The sequence below is a fragment of the Mchenga conophoros genome, linkage group LG8 (genome assembly GCF_057382185.1).
Source record: "Mchenga conophoros isolate Kocher_MC1m ecotype Shallow Benthic linkage group LG8, M_conophoros_male_GT1.1, whole genome shotgun sequence".
NCBI lineage: Eukaryota > Metazoa > Chordata > Actinopteri > Cichliformes > Cichlidae > Mchenga > Mchenga conophoros.
Window position 1 is genome coordinate 1,087,409 of NC_140533.1, and position 16,857 is coordinate 1,104,265.

At 45.1% G+C, this 16,857-nt stretch overlaps 1 protein-coding gene across 4 annotated transcripts in view; it reads left to right on the forward strand.

Annotated features, from left to right (window-relative positions):
* LOC146567875 (RNA binding protein fox-1 homolog 3-like) overlaps positions 1-16,857 on the forward strand; it is a 597,530-nt gene that overhangs the window by 401,368 nt on the left and 179,305 nt on the right. The gene's annotated exons all lie outside the window — the stretch shown is intronic.

Consider the following 16,857-nt stretch of genomic DNA (forward strand, 5'->3'; position numbering starts at 1 on the left):
AGTCAGTGTCCCTTTGTGCCTTATCAGAGCATCTGTTCCTAATGAAGAGCTTTTAGTTAAACCTCCATCTGCTTCCGTGCCCACACTTGGGTCCTCGCGCACACACACTCACATGTAACCAATGAAAAAACTCCACAGTTGTCAGATTTTGAAGGAAAAGCATCTTGTTTATCTTTAAGGACTGATCCTTGTTTGGTTTTCAATCATTCCTTTGAGGGATGGTTGTGGTATGTAGTGCTTTTCTACTTTACCTGAGCACTCAAAGCACTTTGTTCTGTGTAACAGTCACACACATTAACACTGCCAAAGGATGCTTGGCATAGACATCGACTATATAAATATAATTTATATATATTTAATTTATAGTTGCATGACCGGCAGTGTTGGGACTAACGCGTTATTAAGTAACGCGTTACAGTAACTACGTTATTATTGTGGTAACGAGCACGGTAACTAGTTATTATGCCAAAATCAGGAACGCGTTACTCGTTACTGGGATTTAGATAGGGTCGTTACTCGTCACTTCGTGTGGTGGCTATGGCTTCCACAGATTCAGTAACATTAGCAAGTGGTGGAGGCCAGCAGGTGGATGAAGGAAAAGGGACGCAGAAGGAAAAGAGACCCGAGGCGGCTGCCGGTCCAAGTGTGAACTGAACTTCAGGTAAGAAGTTATGACCTGCAGTCTCTCTGGGTCAGATATGAACCAAGTTTAGGTGGAGTTTATTTTCGTTATTCTGACTTTTTCCGTACTGCGTGCTAGCTAGCATGACGGAGTTTCTATACAGCTGGGTGGTGCTATGATGTTAACGATGTTAAACTTTATTTTGTTCATAAGTTATTAGAGTTGCCAACCGTCCCGTCTGGTATTCAGAGAAAATATTACGCGTTTCGTATTGAGGTGAAAAGGAACAGTTTGTCCCGTAATTCAGCTACAATGAAACAGACACAAAGCTGGAGTTATTCTGTGTTTACGCTGCACCGTTTCTACTTCAATCATGAAAACTGATCAATGATCAGCTGATCGGCTCTCTTGTTTGTTTATCGCTCACTTTGCGCCAGAAAGAGGAAACCAGCAGATGTCGCGCTAAACAACAGCAGCACGTTTAAGCTTGATCAGCTGTTGTTAGAATTTATTTAATATTAATTTCTAGTATCAGCTGATGTTTGCTGGAGCCACAGCTGCAAAAAAGCTGCTGGTCATGATGTCGGTTTGGATATGTGGTGAGAGGAAAACATGAAGATGAAACCAGGAGATGTCCTTACTGGATCATCAGAGCTGTGATGGAGAAACAGGTTTACCTTTTAGGTGACATGGATGAGTTGAAGGGAAGTTATGAGCTGTTTCTGAGAGACAAATAACACCAGGATCCTTTTTTAGGTAGCTGACAGCTGGTAACTGTGCAGGGGCGGATCTAGCAAAGTGTTGCCAGGGGGCAGGTAGGGCATTAACAGGGAGAGGGGGGCACAAAGAAATACTTTTCTTTCTTATTCTCATTTAAAATGTCTCGCTGTTATTAAATAATTATCTGAATCTTACAACAAACGATTGATAGATTGATGCATATATACCATCAGAACAGTGAACATCACTGTCACAACAGTGTTTGTTTGCATTCAAAGGCTTTATGATATTTGCTATAATGGTGGGCCAGTCTCTAGTCAAAATGCTTGGGCCAATTTTCTGTCCCAGTCCAGCCCTGTATGCAGCTCATCTGCAGTCTGGTGTTACCTACATCTTCCTATTCAGAAGGCAGAATTTCTGAGTTCTGAGTACAATCGAAAGCACCACGACTGCAGTTTTTGTGTTGAATGTAAAAGGCGCACATGATGCTGTGACGTAGGCTAGAATCATGGCAGCAGTCAATGACGGTCCAGGTGTGGGATTTCTCTCGTGGAAATATGCACATTATCTTTTCCTGTCTATTGGTAGGTGGCACAGTGCACTGTGACAAGTAAGCAAGCTAGAAGACTGGCAAAGTTATGGAAGCAACACATTAACAAGAGAATTCTGAGTAAAACCAAAGTTACTTTCCCTAGTAACTAGTTACTTTGAAAGTAACGAGTAACTTGAAGTAACTGAGTTACTTTTGAGAGAAGTAACTAGTAATGTAACTAAGTTACTATTTTAAAGTAACTTACCCAACACTGATGACCGGTAATGAACAGCTCAGTGTTGTCTCTGGCAGAGATAATGACTTTCATTTATTCATGCTGGCCCTCGCGTTGTCCTACCGGGCTCCTGGTAAGTGAACACATGCATAGGAAAGACCGGAAGGAACGACGAGCTGTCAGTTAATAACTTTTTTTTGGGATAATAATGAAAATAATAATGACAACAATAACAGGATGGCACGATATCCTTTTTTAACTTAGTAATAAACAATAAATTACAATTTCAGTATTTCCCTCAATAATAGAAGCACTTTGTGATGCATTTGCTTAATTAGCTCAGTGACATCATTTGGGTTAGGGTCGTCCTTTAAGGTGGAATTACTTTGTTTTTAAGTTTGGCTCACTCAAAAAAATGAAATTGGGTGGTTGTTAAATATACAAAATTCAAACTTGTAATGTGAACAAAATAATTTACTGTGTCTGTGGTGAACGTAATGAAATCATGTAGGATCTGCATGAAATCCAGCAACTTAATTTATTCTTGTTGAGATGACAGGATACAATCTAGTAAGAGTGGTTAGTTTCCTGGATTCACACAATTCACAAGATCACACAAGAGTTCAAACCACAGGAAAATCACTGGGTTAGAAGAGACAGACAGCCATACACACACTACGTATATGCCTCAGCTATTTATTGTGGTTTTTAAAATTCTATATAAAGCCTTGTAATCATAGTTTCCCTATGTTTTTGAAGTCTAGATTGACAGCTCGGTGGCACAGTGGTTAGCACTGTGGCCTCGCAGCAAGAAGGTCTTGGGTTCAAATCTGCAATCTGGCCAAGTGTGCAGTGGGTTCTCTCTGGGTACTCTGGTTTCCTGCCACAGCTAAAGTCATGCAGTAATTAGGGTTAAGTTAATTGGTGTTTCTAAAATGTCTGTGAACATGAGGGCAAATGGTTGTCTGTCTCTCTGTGATAGACTGATGACCTGTCCAGTATTCTGACTCCCACCTTATCACACCCCACCCTGTCCCAGCCTCACCGCAACCCTGGTAAAGATAAGAGGATGGATGGAGTGCAAGTTATTATAAATCCATTAACATTTTATGTTAACCAGACTCTAGACTTTGTTGAACACTCCAAAAAAATAACTCTTTAAATGAACTTAAAATAAATGGATTTCTATCACGAATAAGCATGTTTTGTTGCACTAACGTAATTTGCCTGGGTTGGATCAAATCAATTAAATTAAGTTGGACACAACTGTAGTAAAACAGTTGAATCATCATTAATTAATCACGTTAGTCCAACTCAAGTACATTAAGTTGGAATAACAGAATTGCATAATGCTAAAATAAAGCAATTTAATTACATGGAAATTCTTTCCGTGATTTTTTTATGTTCATTCAAAGAGTTATTTTTTTGAGTGCAGGCTTTAATGGCTGATCACGTCATGAGTGCTGCGGGCTGCAGAGGTTCAGCTGGAGGTGAGAACATTTTTGTGGCGATGGCTGAAGCCGGTGCCACGGTCTGGCTTGGACTGACTCACAGGTGTGAGAAAGTCAAGTTTGTTCAGATGTTTCATTAAGTGTTTAAAAGCTTAAATGACTGCAGCTTTAATGTTGTTTCATGTTAAAACTCTCTTTGGGTTTTACAGAGTTATGTGATCACAGGGTTTGCTTTAGTGTGTCCTTGTGAGTGTGTGTGTGATCTGCTGGATGAAAGCAGTATAACAGTGTGTGGGTGTGTGTTAGTTAGCTGACTTCTTTCAGTATGAACACGAAGCCTCCCTGCTGCTCTCTCTGTGGCTCGGGCTCGCTGCCTGCTCCCTGTGTGTGTCCCAGCAGTGCCAGCTGTTCCCTTTCTCTTCAACAACTGCAACGAGGTGCTGCGCCGCTGCCAGTGGGCATCAGAGCTATGCACTGTGCCAAGCCAACACAACACCTCATCACACACGCACACACACACTGGTGTAGTGCATGCAATGACTTGCAAATACACAAACTACTTTCATACAAATGGCTCCTCCCTCTCAAGCCTAACCGTTGGCAGCATTAACAGCATGGAGGGATCGACACTGGTTGGTTCTCACGAGGATAGTAGAACGCAGAGTTCGGTCCTCACAAAAATAGCTAAACAGGAACACACACACACACACGTTGCAGTTCAGTTGTTGTCTAACTTGAGTTTAACCCTGACACTCACAGTCTGTTCATCCAAAATACAAAGAATTGCTCAGTAAACGTAATATTATTCAATGGTGAGGCCATTATTATTTCTGGCTTCCTCCACAATTCTGTGCAGATCGAGGTCAATTTGAAAAATGACAATAAAACTGAAAATAGCAGCTGGCTGTCTCAAGACTACGGACTAACAGAATGCAAGTATAGATTAGTTCATTTGAAGACAAAAAACATTTACGTGGTTTAAAAGTGTAAATATGCAAAAATCTAGACTATCCAGATAAAATTCACCCCTTCAGTTTGCTTTTCAGTTTTTTTGCATTAACATGTGTTATGGGTGAGTGTGAGAGGTGTGCAGAGGACGGGTATACTGGACAAAGAATGATGAAGGTGGAGCTGCCAGGCAGGAGCAGGAGAGGAAGACCTCAGAGAAAGTGGATGCAGTGAAGAAGGACAGAGGGCTGGTTGGACAGAGAGCAGCAGGTGAATGCATGCATTCTCTGAATGCAGCAGCTGCAAAAGAAGAAAGTTCATGTTGTTGAAAGAGGAGAAAATAATTTTTGTGCTAATAGAAGGTTTGTGAGAGTCGATTTCAGCAGTCATGTGAAATATATGATCGCTCCCTTCAGTTGGCTGCTACATGGAGAAACTGATCAGGAAGGCTAGCTCTGTGGTCGGCATGAAGCTGGACACTCTGGTGACAGTGGCAGAGAAAAGGACATTAAAGAAACCGATGGACATTATGAACAATGCTGGGCATCCTCTGCACACGGCCATAAACAACCAGAAGAGTCTGTTCAGTGACAGGTTGCTTCTCCCCAAGACAAGAACTAACAGACTTAAAAACTCCTTTGTCCCACACGCCATCAGACTGTTTAACTCCTCTCTGGAGGGGAGAGGGAGGGGAAACAGGAGGACAAAGGAGGGGGGAACAACTAAGCTGTAGTGCCTCTTCACCTCACTGTACAATACCTTTTGTGCAATACTTTTTGTAAATAGTCAACAGTGCAATAGACTCAATACTTGAAATGTGCAATTCACTTGTATTTTTATTTTTTATTCCTATTTATTCTATTTATCCCCTTTGTATATTTTATTTATATTGTCTCTGTATTTATATATGTGTGTGTGTGTGTGTGTGTGTGTGTGTGTGTGTGTGTGTGTGTGTGTGTGTGTGTGTGTGTGTGTATATAACAATTCTGTAACTGTAACTTCGGTCGTTGCTGTGCTTTTTTTGGAAGTCGAATTTCCCAGAGGAACCCACCCGAGGGATTAATAAAGTTCTATCTTATCTTTACATGCAAAGCTGACAACATCAGGCTAAGAAGGCAGAGAGATAGAGAGAAACAGAAGGCGAGAGAGGCGACAGTTGGCTGCACATAGAGGTTTATTAAGGGGTCAGAGTCAGGTCGTGCAGGTGAGTCGGCGTCGGCGAGGGATTGGCGCTCGGCAGCTCTGAATGCGATCTGATTGGTAGATAAGAGGCTGGGCCAAACAGAGATGCTGTGGGGCCTGACAGGCTTCATGTTTCTTTCATGAGTGGGAGCTGCAGAGCTTGACTTTCTCGGGCAGCGTGTTCCTGTAGACAGTAGGACTGACTGATCTGACATCAGCTTGATGAAATGTTAAAATGCCAGCGGACTGCTCAACGTGGAGGCATCACGCCTGATCTCGATGCACACCTGCCTAAAGAGATATGTCTCACAGGTTCTGTTGCTCTGCTGCTTTAGCTTGTTTCTTCTTCTGTCCTTTGTTGCTGTCCTACTGTCTCAGTTCTTGAATCTTCACAGAATGATCTAGTTTGCTGGTTTGATACTCTCAAAGACAAATCATTGAGAACAAAAGAGGACTGTGTCTTCTTGGAAACTCGTCCTTTGCTGTTTGTTTTTGTGCTTTATATATTTCTCTCTCTGCTTGCATTTCTTCTCTCTCTGCTTTCAGCAGTTCACCAGCACTACAAAGCATCTCTGAAATGCCTGCTGCTGACATGGCTAAAACACGCGGCCTGTGGGAAATGTAGTTTCCATCCACTCGCCTCATTTCCCAAGATGCTTTAGGCCGGTGGTTCAATAAATCAGATGCACTCGTTTCACAGAAATGCAAATGTTGGTGCCAGTGCAGTTAAATTCTCCCAGAGATATATTACTGCCTCTTGCCGTGTGTGTGTGTGTGTGTGTGTGTGTGTGTGTGTGTGTGTGTGTGTGTGTGTGTGTGTGTGTGTGTGTGTGTGTGTGTGATATATTGCAGCCAGCCACAGGGAGTGCTAAACCTGAACGGGCTGGATTGAGAATTGCACTTCTGTGACGTCAAATCTACAGAGGCACTGGACTGCGTCCTGAGGACCTATTTTGTTTCAGAAAAACGGACTGGAGCATTTCAGCCATTCTCTTGTTCTCTGCAGCAAATGATTGTTTTCTTAAAAAAGCTTCTCTGTGATTCAGACGCACATGCAGAGAGTGAAAGACTGGAGTGATGAGGATGTGACGTCTGCCGTGGCCTTTGAACAGGTTTGCTGAACATTAGAGGCTCCATCCCTCCACTGTCCACGGGAGAGTTTAGACCCCCTTACGGCCCACAGCCTCTGTCTCAGGCGACCCTCCTACGTGGAGCCCTGGTATCAGTGTGGATGAGATACTTCTGTGTCAGGCCCTCCATTACACCTCACATGAAATGACAGGAGAGAAGAGAAGGAGGGAGAGTGATGAAGAAGTGGAGTTTATTGATTCTTAACACAATCTGATCAGGACCAAAGAACTTCCAGGTCAACACTCACAGGTATTAGAGACAGCAGGATGTTATCAGCACCCAACTGCTCAAAGGCTTATAACAGTAAATGTTCTTAACACACACACACACACACACACACACACACACACACACACACACACACACACACACACACACACACACACACACACACACACACACACACATTTCCTGACATACAATGGTTCAAAAACATGAAGGCCAAGCAATGTAAACAAAGTCATGGTCTCTCAGGTGTACTGGGGAGTTTTTAAATGTTTATAAAGTGCAGTGTCATGGTGATGTGCTGTTTCCTCAGCCTCAGGTTTACTGGTCCAACACACAATAAAGCTGCTTGATGTTCGTGTTGTTACACTTTCAGATCAAACTATTGACAGAAGTTACTGTTTCAATCGTCTTGATGCATTCTCAATCATCCAGGTAATTAAATGTCCAAAAGTTGGGAGGTGATTTCCTTAATCCTGATTCATTATAACAGTCATTATGCAAATATAACTGTTTATAAGATTGAAACCTGCAGTCAGCTGAGACTGAAGAAGTCACCTGGATGATAATGAAACTTTTCTCCCACAAAACGCTACGTCCAGATGAACAGAAGCAACTTTTGGAGACACTGTTTCAATCGTTTGCAGATGCTCTGTCTGAGCTCAGCATGTGGAGGATGTTTTTGTGAGGGGCCTGCTGCTGCTTCTGAAATGAAGGGCCATGTGTTGGATGGTGTTGTTCTGGGTCTTTTTATGGATGCAGGATCAGCTCACTCTCTCCTTTCAGCTTCTCTCCCTTCTGATTTTTGATTCTTTGCTTTCTTAGCGATAGACCAATGAGCAAATGTTTGAGAGCTGAATAGATGGACGAGCCGGGCGGCTTGGATTTGCTGTTAGCCTGACAAATATGGTTTTGTGGGATTTGCTAATGATTGCGTTATTTTTTTTTTACAGTGGCACGGTGGTTAGCCCTGTTGCCGCACAGCAAGAAGGTCTTGAGTTCAATTCCAACATCAGGCCGGGGTCTTTCTGTGTGGAGTTTGCATGTTCTCCCCGTGTTTGCGTGGGTTCCCTCCGGGTACTCCGGCTTCCTCCCACCGTCCAAAGACATGCAGCTTGTGGGGATAGGTTAATTGATTTATCCAAATTGCCCATAGGTGTGAATGTGTGAGTGAATGGTTGTCTGTCCCTGGGTGTTGGCCCTGCGACAGACTGGCGACCTGTCCAGGGTGTACCCCGCCCCTCGCCCTATGACAGCTGGGATAGGCTCCAGTGCCCCCCGTGACCCTGAAAAGGATAAGTGGAAGTGGATGGATGCATTATCTTTTATTTACATTTTAAAGTGTGTGTGTGTGTGTGTGTGTGTGTGTGTGTGTGTGTGTGTATCAACTTCTTGGAATTAGTTTGTTTCATGTCACATTTATTTATATAAGGTCTGGTGGTCATTGCATACTTTTACTGCCAACTCACACGTGTATATGACAATGAATAGATGTGCTTTGCTAAAAAGTGTGTCTATCCCAGACTGACTCCTCACTTCATCAGCACACTGCTTTGATTCAGGCCCACCCACACCATTCTGCTGGCACATGTACTCACTCGAGCACCAACTGTGAATTAATCCAAATTCAAAAATAGCCCCAAAGAAATTCTGTGGTTTGAGTACTTGCTAAAAATCTACCATATCAAGTGCCATGAACAATGTGTATGCAATATATATATATATATATATATATATATATATATATATATATATATATATATACACACACCCAGCAATATATATATATATATATACACACCCAGCACGCCCCTGCGGGCGGTTTATCCTTCAAGCTCGGGTCCTCTACCAGAGGCCTGGGAGCTTGAGGGTCCTGCGCAGTATCTTAGCTGTTCCCAGGACTGCGCTCTTCTGGACAGAGATCTCCGATGTTGTTCCCGGGATCTGCTGGAGCCACTCGCCTAGCTTGGGAGTCACCGCACCTAGTGCTCCGATTACCACGGGGACCACCGTTACCTTCACCCTCCACATCCTCTCGAGCTCTTCTCTGAGCCCTTGGTATTTCTCCAGCTTCTCGTGTTCCTTCTTCCTGATATTGCTGTAATTCGGAACCGCTACATCGATCACTACGGCCGTCTTCTTCTGTTTGTCTACCACCACTATGTCCGGTTGGTTAGCCACCACCATTTTGTCCGTCTGTATCTGGAAGTCCCACAGGATCTTAGCTCGGTCATTCTCCACCACCCTTGGGGGCATCTCCCATTTTGACCTCGGGACTTCCAGGTTATACTCGGCACAGATGTTTCTGTACACTATGCCGGCCACTTGGTTATGGCGTTCCATGTATGCCTTGCCTGCTAGCATCTTGCACCCTGCTGTTATGTGCTGGATTGTCTCTGGGGCATCTTTACACAGCCTGCACCTGGGGTCTTGCCTGGTGTGATAGACCCCAGCCTCTATGGATCTTGTACTCAGAGCTTGTTCTTGTGCTGCCATGATTAGTGCCTCTGTGCTGACTTTCAGAATCAGAATCAGAATCAGAATCAGAATGGGGTTTATTGCCAAATGTTGAGCAGGTTTACAACATTAGGAAATTGCTGCGGTGCTTCAGTGCAAACATAGTGTCATAAATAGCACTTAAATAGACATGGAAAAAAATAAAAGTAGGGATAAGAATTAAAAGTGCTACGTGGAAAGATATGTGCATGAGATATACATGAGATATATACATGAGAATAAGAATTATGAGTGCTACGTAGAAAGATATATACATGAGTGCAGGTGGTGATCAGTGCCAAACATGGAATGATGCAGTGAACACAGCGTAGGGTCATGTGTTAGTGGTGCCAACAGTCATATGGTTATTGTTCATGTGTCCAACAGCAGAGGGGAAGAAACTGTTCTTATGGCGAGAGGTTCTGGTGCGAATGGACCGGAGCCTCCTGCCTGAGGGGAGCAGGTCAAACAGACTGTGTCCAGGGTGAGAAGGGTCAGCTGAGATCCGGGCTGCACGCCGCAGTGTCCTGGAGGTGTACAGGTCCTGCAGAGATGGGAGTCTGCAGCCAATCACCTTCTCAGCAGAGCGCACAACACGCTGCAGTCTCTGTTTGTCCCTGATAGTGGCTCCAGCGTACCACACGGTGATGGAGGAGGTGAGGATGGACTCGATGATTGCAGTGTAGAACTGCATCATCGTCCGTGTTGGCAGGTTGAATTTCTTCAGCTGCCTCAGGAAGTACATCCTCTGCTGGGCTTTCTTGATGACGGAGGTGATGGTGGGCTCCCACTTCAGGTCCTGGGTGATGGTGGTACCCAGGAAGCGGAATGAGTCCACAGAGGTGATGGGGGTGTCAGTCAGGATGATGGGGGGGAGTGGGGCTGTGTGCTTCCTGAAGTCCACAATAATCTCCACTGTCTTCTGGGCATTCAGCACCAGGTTGTTGTGGCTGCACCAGGACACCAGACGTTCAACCTCCCTCCTGTAGGCAGACTCGTCCCCGTCCGAGATGAGTCCAATAACGGTGGTGTCATCTGCAAACTTGATTAGCTTGACAGACTGGTGGGTGGAGGTGCAGCAGTTGGTGTACAGGGAGAAGAACAGAGGAGAAAGAACACAGCCCTGAGGGGAGCCGGTGCTGATGGTCCGGGAGTCCGAGACATTCTTTCCCAGCCTCACATGCTGCTTCCTGTCCGTCAGGAAGTCAGTGATCCACCGGCAGATGGGATCAGGCACATTCATCTGGGAAAGCTTGTCTCGGAGATGGTCTGGAAGGATGGTGTTGAAGGCAGAGCTGAAGTCCACAAACAGGATCCTGGCGTAGGTTCCTGGGGAGTCCAGATGCTGCAGGATGAAGTGTAGGGCCATGTTGATGGCGTCGTCTACAGACCTGTTGGCTCTATATGCAAACTGCAGGGGGTCCAGGAGGGGGGCCGTGAGGGTCCTTAGATGGGAGAGAACTAGGTGCTCAAAAGACTTCATGACCACAGATGTCAGAGCCACGGGTCTGTAGTCATTTAGTCCAGTGATCCTAGGTTTCTTGGGGACAGGGATTATGGTGGAGGACTTGAAGCAGGCAGGCACATGACATGCCTGCAGTGAGGAGTTGAAAATGCCAGAAAACACTGGGGCCAGCTCGTTTGCACAGTGTCTGAGGGTGGCAGGAGACACGCCGTCTGGGCCGGGAGCTTTCCGAGCATTCAGGTTCTTAAACTGCCTCCTCACATCTGCTTCATGAATATGAAGAGTTGTGGTGGGAGGAGGTGGTGTGAAATCCTCTTTTGTGTGGGGTGAGGAGGGGGGTGTTGTAGGTGAACGGTTTGAAGGTGGTGATGGCTCTATGGAGGGGGGAGAGGTGGGGGAATGAGTGTCCAAAGTGTCTCTATTGTTGGGGCCGTTGGAGGTGTGAAGGCTGCCTGATGGCTCGTCAAAACGGCAGTAGAAGTCGTTAAGGGTGTTGGCTAAGAGCAAGTCATCAGTGGAGTGGGGGGTTTTAGGCTTGTAGTTGGTGATATTCCTAAAACCTTTCCACACAGAGGCCGAGTCATTCTCTGAGATCTGCTGCTGCATCTTCTCAGAGTGCTGATGTTTAGCAATGTCCACTTCTTTAGTGAACCTGTACTTGGCCTCTCTCTAGCAGTCCCTGTCTCCGCTTCTGAACGCCTTTCTCTTTTCCAGCCACAGCTTTTTGAGTTTAGGAGTAAACCAGGGTTTGTCATTGTTATAACTCACCCTGGTGCGTGATGGCACAATGCTGTCCTCACAGAAGTGGATATAGGAGGTGACAGTGTCCGTAAACTCGTCCAAGCTGTTAGAAGCAGCTTGTCCAGCTTTGTCCAGCCACTGGTAGGATTTCTGGATATCAGCCGGTGGTACATACCATGCAGGGGCCTGTCCTTCCATGATGGTTCTTCATCTCCCTCCTCTTTCTTGGGTTTCTGCTGCCTGAGGTATTCACTGAGCACTCGGTCAGTTGGGGCCATCTTCCCAATGTATTCTTGGATGTTCGTTGTCTCATCCTGGACTGTGGTGCTGACACTCACCAGTCCCCGGCCCCCTTCCTTCCGCTTAGCGTACAGCCTCAGGGTGCTGGACTTGGGGTGAAACCCTCCATGCATGGTAAGGAGCTTTCTTGTCTTGATGTCAGTGGCTTCTATCTCCTCCTTTGGCCAGCCTATTACCCCAGCAGGGTACCTGATCCGGGCAGGGCGTAGGTGTTGATTGCCCGGATCTTGTTCTTACAATTCAGCTGACTCCTCAGGATTTGCCTGACCCTCTGCAGGTACTTGGTGGTTGCAGCTTTTCTAGCGGCCTCTTCATGGTTCCCATTTGCCTGCGGGATCCCCAGGTACTTGTAACTGTCCTCTATGTCTGCAATGTTGCCTTCTGGTAGTTCAATCCCCTCAGTTCTGACTACCTTCCCTCTCTTTGTTACCATCCGACTACACTTCTCCAGTCCGAACGACATTCCAATGTCATTGCTGTATAGCCTGGTAGTGTGGATCAGTGAATCGATGTCTCGTTCACTCTTGGCATACAGCTTGATGTCATCCATGTACAGGAGGTGGCTGACAACTGCTCCGTTCCGTAGTCGGTATCCGTAGCCAGTCTTGTTAATGATCTCACTGAGGGGGTTCAGGCCTATGCAGAACAGCAGTGGGGACAGAGCATCTCCTTGGTAGATCCCGCACTTGATGGTGACTTGTGCTATGGGCTTGGAGTTGGCCTCTAGTGTTATACACCACATCCCCATTGAGTTCCTGATGAAGGCTCTTAGGGTCCTGTTGATCTTGTACAATTCTAGGCATTCCAGTATCCAGCTGTGGGGCATTGAGTCATAGGCCTTCTTGTAATCAATCCAGGCAGTGCACAGGTTGGTCAGTCTGGTCTTGCAGTCTCGGCTGGCTGTTCTGTCTACCAGTAGCTGGTGTTTTGCGCCTCTGGTATTCTTGCCAATTCCTTTCTGTGTCCTACTCGTGTATTGACCCATGTGCCTGTTCATCTTAGCCGATATGATGCCTGACAGGAGCTTCCATGTAGTACTGAGGCAGGTTATTGATCGGTAGTTGGAGGGGACCGGTCCCTATATATATATATATATATATATAGTGGTGGGTATATATATATATATATATATATATATATATATATATATATATATATATACTATACTATATATATATATACCATACTATATACTATATATATGCCACCTGGCTGTAGCTCAGGTGGCAGAGCAGGTCAGCCACTAATCAGAAGGTCGGTGGTTCGATCCCAGGCTGCCTCCTGGCTGCATGCCAAATATCCTTGGGCAAGATACTAACCCCATGTTTGCCTACTGGTGGTGGTCAGAGGGCCCAGTGGCGCCAGTGTCCGGCAGCCTCGCCTCTGTCAGTGCGCCCCAGGGCAGCTGTGGCTACAATGTAGCTTGCCATCGCCAGTGTGTGAATGTGTGTGTGAAAGGGTGAATGACTGAATGTAGTGTGAAGCGCTTTGGGGTCCTTAGGGACTAGAAAAGCGCTATTGCATACACATTGTAGCTCTCAATGGTTAACTGGTAAAATGATGGGAGGAGGGCGACTGGCCTTATTCAGTTTCCTAAGTGAAGATGTTGTTGGGCTTTCTTCATGGTGGTGGTGGTGTTCAGGTTCCAGGAGAGGTTAGCTGATATGTGCACACCCAGGAACTTCACACTGTTGACCATCTCAGCAGCAGATCCGTTGATGTGCAGTGGGCTGTGGGTCGTTGAGCTCTACCTGACGTTAACAACCATCTCTCTAGAGACAGGTTGTTGTTCTCACTCCAGTCCACCAGGAGTTCACCTCCTCTCTGTATTGATCATTGTTGGTGATGAGACCCACCACTGTTGTGTCATCTGCAAACTTGATGATGTGATTTGAGCTGTACTGTGCAGTACGTCATGTGTTAGCAGGGTGAACAGCAGTGGACAGCATCACTCCTGTTTTTTCTCTCTGCCATTCCTCCGAGCGGATTAGATCTAAAATTATGACTTACCTTCACTTTTTTTATTTAACTTAATAACTTTGTTATTTGGTGAGTTTTGTAGTGGATGAAAAATAAATATAGCAGCAAAATATGAAGAAACTGCTGTTTGCTGTCCCTCTCTGAGGGCCCATAAATTAGGAAGATAGAGAGGGAACAGAGTGGGGCATATACATATTTTAGTGTTGCTCATTATTCATCCATTAGCTCTTTTTTTTCAGGGAAAGACTGCGTTTAAACCAAATATCCTCCTCACAGCTGAGCTATAAATTACATGCAGTCAGCTCTATGACTCGTATACGGGTGTTAACGACATGCTTGTTTTCATCTGTAACTGAAGGATTATTCCACCGTACACTGATGTCTTCTTTTCATCCAACCCATTAAACTGTTAGATATATGTGGGTACAAGACAATGTTTTCTCAGCCCATAGTTTGTTACAGCAGTTTAAACCACGATGAAATACTAATAACAGCATGCTGCATATGAACATTATACTAACAACACTAGTACTAATAGTAATACATAAAATAATAATAGTGAGACTAAAAATCTACTTTCTAATACACATAATAGTGTTAATACTAAATAATGCCAGATCAGGACAGATCAGCCTTGTAGAGCTGTGGGTGACCCAGACCTGTACTGAAAGCCCGCAGCACAGCGGTGGCTGTAGCTCAGCGGGTAGAGCAGCTCATCTACTGATCAGAACGCTGGTGGTTTGATCCCACATTGTTATCCTTAGAGAGATGCTAAGTTGCTCTACAATGCATCCATTGGAGCATTCAACTTCATTTATACAGCGTTAAAGGCGCTTTATGATTTAAGGTAGACCCTTCAATAAAACATATGAATGCTGGAATGAATGTGAGAAACATTTGTATAAAGTGCTTTGTTGCTCCTGTAGAGCAGAAACTATTTATAAGTGCAACAGTTATTGTGCTTAAGTATCATTGTCGTGTTTTAAGCTTCTTACAGTTTCAAAACAGGCTCCTTACTTTAACAGTATCATTTATAGCTTTTATACTGAGGGGCTAAAGTGGGCCAGGATGTAAATTTGCATCTAACCTGTGAGAAACGAGCATGAAGGGAGTTAGATTTTTAATTTCAAATGCAGCGTTTCTATCAGCTCAACAACCATCAACAGTCACACAAACTGTTTGTGTGCAGTTTGTCTCACAGTGTGTTGCAGAGCTAACTTCACTCAGAGAAAGATGAGAAAGACAGGAGAGCAAGAAGAGAGCTTCGATTTAAAGGGAAGGATGCTCACTTTCATCAAGTGCAGACTTAAAGATTACATGCAGTACAATCATCTTTGACTTATGATTATTTTCCCAACAGCTGAAACACTCTGGTAGTATTCATGTTTACCTTTCTATCTAAGCTTCAGTGACCAGGAAGTAACTCAAGTCCTTCATTGGGCCATAGTGTAAATGACTGCATAGACCTGTGTTGTATTGTTTGTTGTGGTATGTGTGGTAGTAATTGCTGTGCTGGTTTTTAGTTACCTGGCTGCTGCTCTGGTTTGAGTAAGAGGAGGCTGAGGGTGGAGCTGCTGTGACCACACAGGAGGGAATGCAGTTCATCCTTTATTACACTGAGCTGTTGTCTCTATGGTTTTCCCCTTTAAAGTATACGATGGTTCATTCCCTTACTTTATAAGTCGAGCTGGCTCTCCTTTGGTCAGTTTGCAGAGTTATTTTCTTAAGTGAGTGTTTGAGTAGAACTTTGTTGAGGAGGCCTCCTGTATGTTCTCGGCTGCCCTGACTGGACTCATTTTCCTGTTTAGGTGTGGAGGCAAAGCCACGATACCTCTTCAGTACTTTAACTTTTACAGGAGTATTTTTTAACAAAAGTATTTGTACTTGTACTAAAGAAAGTCTGTACTTTGCCACCTCTGACCGTGACAGACAGACCACTGCAGCATGTTTGTCAGGCAGTAATCCGTCAGCAGTGACATTTCCTGAAGACTCTCAGTAGAAACAGCCAGACTTCAGTAAGTAAAGACGCTGATCCTCACTGGGCAGCCATGTCTGTAATATACAGACGACTGCATCGTCCTCTGTCAGATTCAGTCTGTACGCAGTCTCAGAAGGAGATGTTTCATCAATGCTGTTAGGTGGACTCTCTGGTATGTTTGAGGACAGCTGGCCAGTAGTTGTTCAGCTCAGCTGGTACGGAGGTGCTGAGGCTGTGTGGTGAAGGAGGCAGCAGGAGGCCTCTGAACTAAACCTGTTGGAGACACTGTTCAGCAGCTTCACAGCCTCATCAGTCCTAACAGCTCTGTTTGTACTTTGGTGTTAGCACCACTCACAGTACGGTTTGTTCTGCCAGCGTGTGGGCAGAACATGCAGATCCACTGTTCATGCATGCAGGAGGCGCAGTGCTGCATTGAGTGGTCTTACTGCTGAGATACTGTGTTGTTCAATGAGATACTGATGGTAGAGGTGTGTGAGTGTGTGTGTGTGTCTGTGTGTGAGGAGAGCAGATCTGCGTTAACGCAGAGCTGGTCATGGCAGAGCTGTCTATAGTAAGTGTTAATGACGTGGACCAGCTTCTGTTGTTATGTGTGTGTGAGTGTGCACACACAGAGAGATGCACAGTCTCTTATCCTCGCGCGTTTGATGTCAGGATACTCCAGAGCCTCCTCTCTCCTCCTCCCCATCCTCTCCTTCCTTGTTCTTTTCCAGCCGCTCCTCTTCCATCCAATCCGTCCCTCCTAGTCCCTCTTTTTTTCCTCCAATCACTCCCTTCCTTTCCTTAAGGACCTCCCAGATCTTTTTAGTCCTGCCTTGCCGCCACCTCCTTCT